This window comes from Nansenia antarctica, assembly GCF_963989245.1.
Source record: "Nansenia antarctica genome assembly, chromosome: 5".
NCBI classification, from domain to species: Eukaryota; Metazoa; Chordata; class Actinopteri; order Argentiniformes; family Microstomatidae; genus Nansenia; species Nansenia antarctica.
In genome coordinates this window covers 58,012,312-58,024,940 of record NC_137690.1, presented here as the reverse complement: position 1 = coordinate 58,024,940, position 12,629 = coordinate 58,012,312, and positions in this window count along the sequence as shown.

The window sequence follows — 12,629 nt, the reverse complement described above, 5'->3', positions numbered from 1 at the left end:
GTTCACCTATTGTCAACTCCACTGGAATGCTGGTAGCTCAACCCTTCCTCTGTGGGCGCTCCCTGAACGATGTGTTCCGACAGAGCCACGAGCAAAAACACCTTCGCTTTCTCTCTCCCTCGGACTGAGCAGTTTAACAGAGCACTCAGTGGAAATTACCCACGCTAGGCTCTGATTTAGTACTGCACAGCCCTGGGTGTTTAAATGCAGTGTCAGATCATTACTTTTTTACACCTTACATTGATTTGTTTAGTAGGAAACAGGGTTCATTGTGCTGCGTTGAGGGAAAAAAAATAAAGAAATGAACAAATCAATAGGAGTTACACTGGACACTGCATATAGATGGGGGTATGTGGTATACAAGTAAATAAACACAGAAATATGAGGAAACGGTTGGAGGGACGGACGGACAGACAGACAGACAGACAGACAGGCAGATACAGTACTGGCGATAGACGGATGGACAGACGGACAGACAGAGACAGACAGACAGATACAGCTCGAAGACTAATTGGACATGTTAAAGGGATAGATTGGACTCTTTTGGAAGGCATGCTCACGTCCCAGGTTGCCTGTCAATTCCATAACCTATAGGTTGATATGAGGGATCCATAATGATTCCAGAGTAGCGTGAAACATGGATTGAGGTTATTGGGGCAGACAGGCAGTGGAGGAAATGGAAAGAATAGCACTTCACGCATGGAAGTTTGTTCCCTGGACTACAACGATCAATAAAGCATTAAACGATCACAGGAAAGGGAACAAGATGTCACAGCCATCTGGAACTGGTTATGGTATTAATCCGTTAGAGGAATTCTCTCTCCGTATATAGATCAACAGCTACTATAACAGATCCAGATCCAATAGAAATGTGGCCGGGCTCAAATGATAAAAGGTACTTATTGTTATTGTATGAATCCATTTGAAGTGTGTGTGAGTGTGTGTGTGGCGCGGGGGGGGGGGGGGGGGGGTTGCCTCCACAATTAAATCGGCAACTGTAACACGTTTGATAGAACTTGGCATCTTATCACTATTAGATGTGTATGCCAGTCCTTCTGCACCACTCAGTGACTGATTTGGAAACCTATGACATGAATGGATCCTGTGGGGTTTCACTCCTTCGAATAGTTAGCAGGGACTTCCTTGAATGCATTCTCAAAACCATCAAACATAACTCCAAAATGTATGAATGTGCTGAAATAGGGTGAAATAAAGTATGCCTAATAACCTAATAAGTTATTGGTGTAAACAGAAATAATGTACTGGGCAAGGAAAGACAGAATGAGCAAAGACAGAGAGAAGTGGGTCACTTGAGCATCGGTGTGGAGTATTTGCAGTCTTAAAGGGGAAGTTACCCGAAATTAATTGTTATGTCTCAAACTATTATAATTGTGCGTGCCACTACATCATACTTATCTAAACGCGAGGTCTGTGTTTACTTACTTTAAAAAGTATCATACCTCAGTAAAATATGTCTGATTTTGCACTCCGCCCCATGTCTACTATTCTACTAGGGGTGTGTGTGTGTGTGTGTGTGTGTGTGTGTGTGTGTGTGTGTGTGTGTGTGTGTGTGTGTGTGTGTGTGTGTGTGTGTGTGTGTGTGTGTGTGTGCGTGCGTGCGTGCGTGCGTGCGTGCGTGCGTGCGTGCGTGCGTGCGTGCGTGGATGGGTGGAAGCAAGTGATGTTTAGACCCTACGGTTACAAGCTAAAAAGCTGCATCTTGTCCTGGAGAAAAAGGGCATATTTAGGAACAAGCCTTTTATGCCTCTACCCATTTCCTCCTGCATGGCATCTCACACTCCTCTCTCAACCTCTCCCTGCTCAACCCCTCTCCCTACTTCTCTCTCTCTCTCTCTCCATTAATAGCTATTGGTAAGGAAAGATATGCTTGCCAGTAAACAAGCAAGCGACTCTCCATTTTGGCTCCAGAGCACTCCATTAGGGATCAGAGTGCATTTTGTTTCTCCACAGTGAATGCACAAATATAATAAAGCTCAGAGCAGCAGTTTTGGGATGCAGTGGAGTCCAAGGGAACATTGAGGATATTGAAGATACTGTATGTGCCCAGGTATTGAGATGGACAGAAAACCTCCTGGCCACTATGTCTATATATATATATATATATATACAGTGCATTCGGAAAGTATTTAGACCCCTTCACTTTTTCCACATTTTGTTGTGTTATACTCAATTTAAACTGGATTCAATTAAAATAATGTGCCATAATTCCACACACAATACCCCAGAATGACAAAATGAAAACATGTTTTTTGAAATTTCAGTAAATATATAAAAATGTAAATACAAGAAATACCCCATGTACAGTACGTACCGGTAAGTAAATACGCTCTGGAAATCTGATCTGGTGCTCTGGTTTCAACGTCATAGAGCGTTCTGAAATCAGGTAATTTATGAACGGTCAGTAAAAAGTCTTTACAAACTAGCTGCAAACATGGCAGACACCAACGATATCTGCCGAAATTGACTTTCTTTTTGAATGAAAAACTTTCTAGCATGTGACAAATACACTTGAAATGTTATTACATATATATATATATATATATTATATAAATGTTCCTCAGCCATGTCTCCTTGGCTTCTTGGTTTCAGAGTTTCAATTCATTTCAGGCTGCGGAGCCAGACTAATGTACAAGCGGTGCTATCCAGCAATCATTGTAAAGAGTGGGGGTCATTTGACACTAAAAGGCGCTAAAAGTAGGGGTCAACAGCGTCACGCTCCTAGTGTTAACAAAGCTCAGTTGTGTAGAAAATAAGAGTTGCACATTTATATTAAGGTGACAATCACACCAGAGATGAGGACATGGGAGATGGACAGATTATTACCATTATTACAGCACACAATGGAGGCAGGGGACAGACGTAAGTGTATACATAAGTGTATTCATAAGTGTATCTTACTATTAGGGGTGGGCATCGACGATCGATAATTGATCGATAATTGATCGATAAGGATCTTGGTCGATCACAAAATAAATCATTTGGTCGACCAAATGTTTTATTTTGTGATCGACCAAGATCCTTATCGATCAATTATCGATCGTCGATGCCCACCCCTACTTACTATGTTCTCACTATTACGTGCAGAGATGAGGATTGAAAGAGACCTGTTACAAATTCAGGGGTCAACAGAGTAATTAGAACCATGTAAATTAAGTGAAGAAGGGTCAGAAGTGTGTACAGTTAATGCATTGTGGCTTAAGGGAGACTTCAGAGTTAGAGATAGTATTATGTCGATCCTTGCATTGAACCTTGCATTGAACCTTGCATTGATCCTTGCATTGAACTTCTGATGATTGTTTTACCTAAATGGCTAGACTATGTTTTGTTCACAACTCTTAATGGGAGTGAGAGTGAATTGCATTCTGTGTAGTTATTCAGCCACCGACATTTGCTAAAGAAGCTATTTCCACCAATGAGCAGGTCGGTGTTACCCCAGAGTGGTTTTGGAGCTAGGGGCTCCAGAGAGGGAAGATTTTGCTTTGACAGTTCATGAGTTGGAGTGGGCTCAAACTAGGACTTCCCAATTGATCCAGATCATTCAGATGTGCCACTTGCAGACATTGTTTTCCCAAATCGATAGCAATTCTCATGAACTAACTCCACCACTTCGAGATTGTTAGTGATTTGTGTATAGATTTTAGCCGACACCTTATTTACGGAGTGGGGCAATGTTGATGACCTCTGTCAGTGTGACGATGACGGGGTTCAGCCTCAGAATCCTAATGAATGAGGTAGATGTGCTTCAGGAGGAGAGTCTTGACATTGAGGGTAATATTTACTATTATAGTAAAAGTGCTGATCCAGATACCGTACGTCTGTGGCACCAGTGACGTCATTTCCGGTTGAGGAGGAGGTGTGGACAGCTAGCTGAAGCTGTATATGGTTGGTCTCCTGATGAGTTAGAGAGAGGTGAGGAGAGTACAGCTAGTGTCCCTTATTTAGTGTCAGTTGTTGATGTTGTCATGAATAGAAGTGCTGTTGGAGAGTTAGACTTTGCTCTCAAAAAGGTTATTTTAGTGTTTGGCTTCGTTCCGGGTGCTGAGGTTCCATGTCAGCCATCTTTGCTTGACATGATGTTGGTGACTATGACCCTAACTGTAGTGAATGGAATTTGCCAAACAGTGTCACCCTAGAATCAGATAGTTCACAGCTTTTCCACTAGTTTGATCGGTTCAGACACTACTGGATGAGGGATGTAACATGAGCATAGAGCAGTCCCTCTGAGTTGGATACAATGTTGACCAGCTCCTTGGATTTTGACTGGTATTAGACTAGATTGATGACCTGGAAAAATTAATATAATTACATTACGATTTGGATTAAATGAGGTGGCTTATTTTGTTTTTTTTGTTTTTTGTCAAGGGGGGGAGGCTGACGATCATAGTCTAGCTAAATTAGATTGTACTAGACACTACATATCTGACGTTGTACCCCATAACCCCACAGGGCAGTGTTGCTCATACATCCCTTACTGTCAGGTGTAATTCCTGCCTAAAAGATATAAAAGAAAGGGCGTGGCTCGTGCTCGCTCTGAACCATTTCTAGTCACTTGGATTGCCTCCCTTCATTCCTGTCCTCCCCCTTACTCCTTATGTCTGTCACATACAATGTACTAATGAATAGCTCAACATTCAAGCCACCTACCACACGAACACTCATTGCATGCACCATGAACCCTTCCCTTCCTCTTCTCTCTTTCTCTCTCTCTCTCCCCCACACCTATCTTCACTAATGTACATCTTAGAATGCAGCGCCCGTCCCTTTCTCTAACTCTTGCATGCTGGTATGGACCCTGACTGCTTTGAGAGGGAGGGAGAGAGGACAAGGCCTATCTAACAAAAACAGGGGATGGGAGGAAAAATACTATGGAAAAACTTTGAAATAATCCAAACAAGTTTGTCTAAAACGTTAATCACATAGGCAGTGTTTGCATTATATTTGATCATTGTTAGTCATATAAATCTAGCATGGGCTGTGCTTCCACTTGATGCATTCACTTCTACATTGACACACTGTTAGTCTCTGTGCTTCCTTTTGACACAATAGTCTGTAGAAGGTGATTTATGTTATGCAAGGGTAGACATTGTTGTATCATTTTGTCAAGCATTCAGTTTGCCACCACCGTGAAAGGACTTCAGTCATGCGTGGAGTGTGAGATGGATGACAACAAAGATGCTTTGTTTATGGTGATAAATGTTACAGTTACAAACCAATGTCTTCCTGCACAGTGAGCGCATCAGCAGCATTTTTCAGATTTTTCTTTCATTCGCCTCACTCATTTGCTGAGTGAGGCAAGCACCGTTTCATAAAAACTAAGGTTAACTGTGTATAAGATGAGACACACACACAAGCTACATACAGCATCACTCAAAAGCTGATGTTGATATTAATGAGCGGAAAAGACAGCTTGATGTGATAATGCACGGCCTGGGACCAAAAGGTTCTGTGCCAATTGCTACCCCATTGTCATTAGACTGATGAACGATCAGCCTGTTGAACACTGTCACACAAACACGATTACCAACATGCTGCTATTGACTGCTTACTGTATTTGGCACTGCCTTCTACTCTTACGTAGTTAATTGTTATAGCTAATAACTGATATTGTATTTATATTGATATTGTAACATTTAGTAAGGGTGTGATTTAGCATCTATTTCGTTTATTTAAAATTGTGCAAAACAATTGTGTAAAATGATATTGTTGAGGCCCTGAACAATCCAAGCATTTCGCCTCTGAGTACAGTATGTGACAATAAACTTTGACTTATGCCTTTGACACACTCGCTCAAGTAAGTATTGATTTGACAGGTAGCCGGTTAGGCAGAGATGAGAATAGTGCATTAGAGTAGCCAGCACGAAGCGGTGAGCAAGGACAGTCATAAATCAAATGACATTGAACCAGTGTTATCAGCTCATACTGTACATCTTTAGGTACAATACAGAGGACCACATAGAGTTCAATATTATTCTTCAAACAAGTGTTGCTACGGTATTTAACATTGATACAGGCAGCTTCAATAGGTAGCTTAATACTTAATTTCCCAAAGCATTCACACACCCACACCAATTGCTGAATGTCAAACATTTTCAAAATGTTATTAATTGTTTGGCGAGTTTGACCTTGTTTTTCAGGAGCTGAAGAGTACTCCACTAATCTCATTCATGCTGGAGTCTGGTCTTCTAATGGGCAATCAGCTTTCAAAATCTGGGTGACATTTGGTGCTGCCTGATCTGCAGCTTTGTCTGCTCAGCAGAGTGATGTTTATACCTGTGATTACAGCCTGACCTTTAGCTCGACAAGCCAATAAATAACATAAAACAGCTTGCTAGATAATACCACACACACTACAAACAGCATCTAAAGTCTCTATTCACATTAGTGACGGAAGTTCGGCTGGTTTTACTGAACCAGTTCTTTCGAACCCATTACATTTAAATGATTGGATATTTCACTGTCTTGGCCGAGTATGACTAATTATATAATTAAATGCTGTTGTCGGTAACTAATAACTGCTCATCACAAATAATACTTGTGAATTCCTAATGATAATGTCTATTTATAATAAGAAGTGTAGCAGTTCACAAACTATTAATTATTTTCACAAACAGCAGATCAACTCATTATATAGAGTACATTAAGGTGTTATAAACCTTAATGTAACAGGAGGGTGTGGGGTTGGGCAAACACTTAGCCAGACAATGGCAACTTGGGAATTACACTCAAGGAACGGAGGGGATAATTAAAACACCTTACAAGTTACAACAGATCCCCAGGTTATTTTAATGTAAGACAGAAGACAGATGTGATTAAAAAACCAAAGGTTACATTTATTAAAAATTGTTCAAAGGATATGCCTGGAAGCATCTGTGGGGAAAAGCTGTCAATTGGTTATTTAATCAAGAAAGCTAAAATGGAAACGGGGGCAAGATAGAAGTAAATAAATCATTACTTTTATTACAATTAATGATTGTAATAGGTAGGGGAAAAAAAACACACACAAATAGACTTCCAGCATACCCTATAGGTACAAATGCGGACACTGCTTGCTTAACACTAGAACAGCCGTGCCTTTTTTACCTCCTAAAAGAGCCGACTCGGGGGTCAAATGACCACTAGTTGGCCGTCTTGTAAGTTAGCCTGCCTCCTACACAGAAAAACGGTGAAAAATGTGCCTTATACTAGCTTATCCTGATGTGATTTTTGAAAATGTAAGGATACTGGGTGGTAGAACGCCATGAAAGGAGTGTCCTGAAATGTATCACAGTTTTCTTTACTCACAGGGGTCAAATGACCACTCACTGCTGTTCTAGTGTTAAATGTATCTAAATACTGAGCTAAGGGCCAACTGGGGGGAGGTATACTCACGGCTAAAGGGGATATCCATTGTGCAATTTACTCACCACACCATGTGTACAAACACTCTGAAACACAGAAAAAATAGTGCCGAAAGGGGTGACCACAGAGCAATTAACGATATCACGTTCCTGCATGAAAACAGTGATGGGACCGGATGAGACAGGACCTAACATAGACTAATCACCCTCCCCCTGCCAGAATGGCCCTTTACAGATAGCCAAAGCCTAGAAAATAGCAACAAGTGAAGTAAAAACAAACCAGTTGTTTATCAGAGGTGCATTAAAACAGGGTTTGAGTACTACTGGAATTCACACGTCACCTTCATAGTGTAGGGGAAAATCATACAATGTCTTAACAATAATTGGCAGGACAAAGTTTCTGCCTTTGTGTCCTAAATCTGTACCAAGGCCACAGGGGGGGTAGATAAGCAGAGGCTGGGAAAGTGGGAGTCAATTGGGATCAATTCAGTCTACAACAATAGCATGTGGCTATAGCACACTGCATTATCCAGCGGCCACACAAAAGATGGTGCGGCATGCCACACGGGTAAATAGTGATGCTTGTAGGGAAAGCTAGTTCTACAGGAGGCAAAAACAGCAGCTAGCGTTTTGACAGACCAATATGGGCAGAACATACACATCCGTAGATGAAACATTCTAATTACATAACTACAAACATTAAGATTACCTCTGATGCCGTAAGGGCAATCCTACAATACCATAATCCTATTTTACCTTTGTCAGTTGCACTGTTGTCTACACCGCATCAGGAAATCTATTACCATGGCGGTGGGAACCAGCACACTGCACGCACCAGCCTCCAAATACCTGTTAGTGATGAAATACAAGGTTGTAGACCTAATTGTTCACAGGTGGTGAGTGGCTGCCCTACCTGTCACATTAACAAACCCGGTGTTGCCTGACACATGCTAACTAACTCACTGAAAGAGGCATTCAAAAACGTCACGTCACACATTTCTATGACCCCAAGGGATCTACTAAAGCTTTGCTTGCGGCAATGGTTCTGTTCTTCTACAGTGATGCACAAGCATTTAACATGTATGAATGAATGAATGAATGGTCTTTATTGTCATTAATATAGTACAGGTACCATACAACGAAATTTGGGAGGGGGGGCTCCCCTGGTGCTAGGATTTTTTTTAAAATAAAATAAAAAATAAAATAAAATAAATTAAATTAAAAAATACTAAAAACAAGAAGGGAAAAGAGCTGGTTTACATAAATAAAGGCTATATACACTATCCACTATACTATACTATACAAATAAATGTATGACCATCGGGAACCAGAAGCGCATATTATTATATATTTATAAGGTATTTGAGGTTTCTGTAGTTAGGTGCAACATTGGAGGAGAATATGCTAACAGTTGCAAATAAGGCAACCGATGAGTTATGAAATCTGATGGCGGTAATTGTATTGGTGATTGGTGATTGTGTGTGGTATTTAACACATAGGAAAAGCATGTCTTAACTTGGATTCGACACAGACATGGCTGCTTTTTGCAAAAAGGCACTAAAGAGAGCAGATGTTGGGAGTGTGAAAAGAGAGATGTTTTATTTGTCAGAGGAGTCCATAATGAAAGGATATCATCTACCAACTCATGCTGTACTTGACGTCACGCCCTCCACTTCCACCTAGGGGGCGCCGGTGCCTCCCTCTCTCCTGTTGTCCCTGTCTGTTGCTTATGTTTAGTGTGGGCGTCGCCAGGCTTCGGTTTTCATCATTATCTACCACCTGTTCGTCTGCACACCTCTACTTCATCACTAGTAAACCCTGACTTCCCATCCACTCATCGCCAGATCATTGTTTAAACTCACTAAGTTAGTTCTGTTCTTGGCCAGTTATTCTTGTGAAAGATTCGCAGTTCTTGTATGTTTACTGTGACTTTGTTCTCCCTGTGCCCCAGGACTACTCTCCGGGTCACAGTCCAGCTTCCAGCCCGCCCATCATCCCTGCCCTCTCCATCCTGTCTACCAGACTGCCCTCTCCGTCTTGCCTGTCCTGCCTACCTGTCTGCCTTGCCCGTCAGCCCTGCCAACCTTGCTTCCCTATTCCCCCTTTTGTCCCTCATTAAATATCTATTATTTATATTCCCTCATTCTGTCTCTGGGTTCCGCGCCTGGGTTCCGTAGCTGTAAACCGTAAGACTTGATTTGCTTAATAAGCCACAAACAAACAAGAGCCATTGCTACAATCTCCACCAGCCAGCCACCTATTAGCTCTACGCTCGTCTCGTCTAGAGGGTTATGGCTGCCTAGGAGGCAGCCTACATGTATGATGAGTCGTCAAAGTATGTGGACCATATTGGATGTGAAGTGAACATGGAGGCGACTGTGACCTGGGTTAACAAATTATCGTTCATAACACACAAAATAATCCCAAAGAATATTTCCAATTTAAGATAAAAAGATAAATCCCACTTTCGCGGATGGCTCCGGCGGATGGCTCCGGCCAACACATGTGGTACTCGCAGCGTTCATGCCAACCCACATAAACTGGTGCAGTCAACTGACGTTTTAAGCATTTCCTCATCGCCACGCCTGTCCTGGGTCCTGACCTCAACTGCCCACTTCCCCACTACACCATGCCATCCTTGTACTCCCAGAACTATTAGCCACTACTATATCTCCTGGCCTCTGGTTCCTTTCAGTGCATGTCGGCAGCTGGGAATGTCACAGTTGGAAACTGTCCTTAACTGCAAATTTGGAGACAGCTGTTGGCATGAATTATTTGTGCCTTAACCTTCATTTTGTGCATCCCTTAGTAGATCCGGCCCCATAGCTCTTAGGTGTGCATCTTAAATCAAGAGTCTACTCCTAGACACTGATCAGAGGTCAGGCTCATGCTTTTATCCCCCCCATTATGGTGTAGTTTAGGCCTTTGTGAGGTAAGGTGTTCTTAGATCTGTACAGGACCAACAGCTCTGTAACGTTGTACCGTCAACCTAGAAGCCACCAGAAACAAAACAGAATCTCAAGCCTGTGAGTCTACGGGCCAAGGAAGCTTCAATCTAAAGCCCTATTAGTTCTTTAATACATACCGCCAGCCCAGGCACCCCTGACCGTGGCTGCACCACCCTGCCTCTCCTCTCCTCTTCTCTTCTCTCCTCTTCTCACCCCCCTCACCCTGCCTTCTTCTCCTCTTCTAACCCCCCTCACCCTGCCACTCCTCTCCTCACCCCACCTCACCCTGTCTGCCTCTCCTCTCCTCTCCTCACCATACCTCACCCTTCCACTCCTCACCCCACCCCACCCTGCCTCTGCTCGCCCCACCATGCCTCTCCTCACCCCACCTCACCATGCCTCTCCTCTCCTCACCACACCTCACCTTGCCTCTCCTCTCCTCTCGTCACCCCATCATGCCCCACCACACCTCACCATGCCTCTCCTCTTCTCATCCCACCATGCCTCTCCTCTCCTCACCCCACCTCAACATGCCTCTCCTATCCTCACCACACCTCACCCTGACTCTCCTCTCCTCTCCTCACCCGATCATGCCTCACCACACCTCAATATGCCTCCTCTTTTCAGTGCAGCCTCCCTCTCTTCTCACCCCACCTCACCATGCCTGCCTCTCCTCATCCCACCCTGCCTCTCCTCTCCTCTCCTCACCTCACGTCTCTGTTCACCTTAGATCTTCACTATTCATCTGTGCTCCCTGAGAGTGCTGGACCAAACCTATCCCCTCCAAATCCACACCTCTACAATACCGCTACAACATCCTCCCACATTGTTATGAAATAATTGCTGTCACACATTTTCTCTCAGATTCCCACTCACCTAACTCTACCTGACCCTACTCCACTCCTCCCATTCTCTTTCCAACAGTGCTACTGCAATTCCTATTTTCCTGTCTTCTCTCTCTCATTGATTTCTGTATCTGCATCCCAAATTAGAGTGTGATGCTCCTGCTGTTGAATAATCATGTCTGGCTGCCTGTGTGCTCATTAACAATTTGTTAAACAAATAAAGTAAACCACCCAGATACAGGCCTAATTGCCACAGCAACTATGGTTTCGCCGAAACAACTGCTGTCTGATGAAGTACAACAAATAAATCACCCTGATGATGCTATTGTATTATTTTTGTTTGACATGTTTATTTTATTTGATTGATTTGAGAAACAAAACAAACAAAACACTAGTGACAACATACAACAATGTTGTCTGCGCATGGAATATAATCTTCCTGCTTTATTTATTTTTGATTACAGTATCTCTATAATAGCTCTTGAGAGCTAGTGATATCGACAACCAGGTCAGTGATAATAAGAGATTTCCAGGGCTACAATTCTCCAATGGAATTCTGTAATCAATATTAGGTATTCCTAAGATTGGTTGACAGGAAGTCACTGATAAGTATATGGTCATGTAAGATGCACCTGTGGAGTGGCTTGTTACATGTGATATGTATGAGTAACAACCACAACTACAATCACAAAACTACAAAAGACACACTCGCTAGTCAAGTCAAAATATAGCAATGCAATGGATTAGTTACATAACGATGTAGTAGTGGGGGTTGCTCATCGAATCCATTGCATTGCAATATTTTGGCTTGACTAGCGAGTGTGTCATTGACTTTCAACAATATCGACATTTATTCACATTTTTCTAAATAAAAGTCTGACCTCTTCCCGGTTTCACCAGCTGCTGTCACCAATGATTAATACATATTTTTTTCAACCTGACACTCCATGTCATCACAATCCTTTCTATTCACCAAACACCTTGTGAAACAATCTTCTGTCTGCTTTCCAGTAAGGAATTGTCTTCTGCCATCCAGTCCTGTCCCTCGTAGGTAGCAAAAGTAACAGTGCTATCTGCGTTATTTGATTTGATTAATAACTGACCTATTGAGGATAAAACACACACACACACACACACACACACACACACACACTCAGTGACATTGCTGCTGTCAGGCTGAGTGTGTCTGTAATTGACCTGCAAAGGTGTATCTCAGCTGCCCTCCCTTCACCTTTAAACACAGTCAGGAAGAGGGAAACCCCACCTTGTTAAAGCCTCGTTAGTGTCACTCAACCCAAACCTTGTCCTCCCCTACAGTCTCACTCTCACACACACACACACACACACACACACACACACACACTTCAAAGTCTAATGAGAGCCCTCACCAGGAGAACAGAGGGATAGAAAGACAGATAGAGAGGTGATCCCAGGTCATAACCATCACCTTCTGCTGGAACGAGAGAGAGGAGGGGGGA